This window comes from Lampris incognitus, chromosome 5 (genome assembly GCF_029633865.1).
Source record: "Lampris incognitus isolate fLamInc1 chromosome 5, fLamInc1.hap2, whole genome shotgun sequence".
Lineage (NCBI taxonomy): Eukaryota > Metazoa > Chordata > Actinopteri > Lampriformes > Lampridae > Lampris > Lampris incognitus.
In genome coordinates this window covers 67792545-67793457 of record NC_079215.1, presented here as the reverse complement: position 1 = coordinate 67793457, position 913 = coordinate 67792545, and positions in this window count along the sequence as shown.

Here is a 913-nt window from a genome sequence, read left to right as displayed (position 1 = left end):
GACCAAAAGTGCTGTGCTTCTCTTGAGCTTCATTCAGCAGATGGTTGAGTCTCGTGAGCAGAAGCTGGTAGGAGACCTTTACCAACAGGTGGTGCAGCATCAGTAAGTAAAACTCAGGTTCAGCCAGGCTTTTTTGTTCAGCGGTGGGAAAGGGGCGACACAACAGCACTGCTGACTCTCATTCATGGTGAATACAGCCATGTGAAGGTGGCAGGGGAACTGTGATGCTCCCTGAGTGGGTCCCCGGAGCTGTTGTTGGTGGCACCTCCCGAGATGCTGCCGAATTCCAGTTCCTGGACCAATTTAAGAATACTGCAGGTGGTAATGGAAGGCTTTACCTTTTCACCCCCCCCCCCTTTTCTCCCCAATTGTACCTGGTCAATCACCCCACTGTTCCGAGCCGTCCCGGTCTCTGCTCCACCCTCTCTGCCGATCTGGGGAGGGCTGCAGACTACCACATGCCTCCTGCCATACATGTGGAGTCACCAGCCGCTTCTTTTCACCTGACGGTGAGGAGTTTCACCAGGGGGACGTAGCGCGTGGGAGGACCACGCTATTCCCCCCAGTTCCCCCTCCCCCCCGAACAGGTGCCCTGACCAACCAGAGGAGGCGCTAGTGCCGCGACCAGGACACATACCCACATCCGGTTTCCCACCCGCAGACATGGCCAAGTGTGTCTGTAGGGACGCCCGACCAAGCCGGAGGTAACACGGGGATTCGAACCGGTGATCCCCGTGTTGGTGGGCAACGGAATAGACCGCTACGCTTCCCAGACGCCCTAATGGAAGGGTCTCTAAACTGATGGGTGCAGCTTGTTTGGAAAAGGTTCCTATATAGTTAGTAATATATAAGGGATAACAAGGAATGTTCATTTGGAATTTATTTGTCAAGACGCCAACTGGTGGCTCGGGAT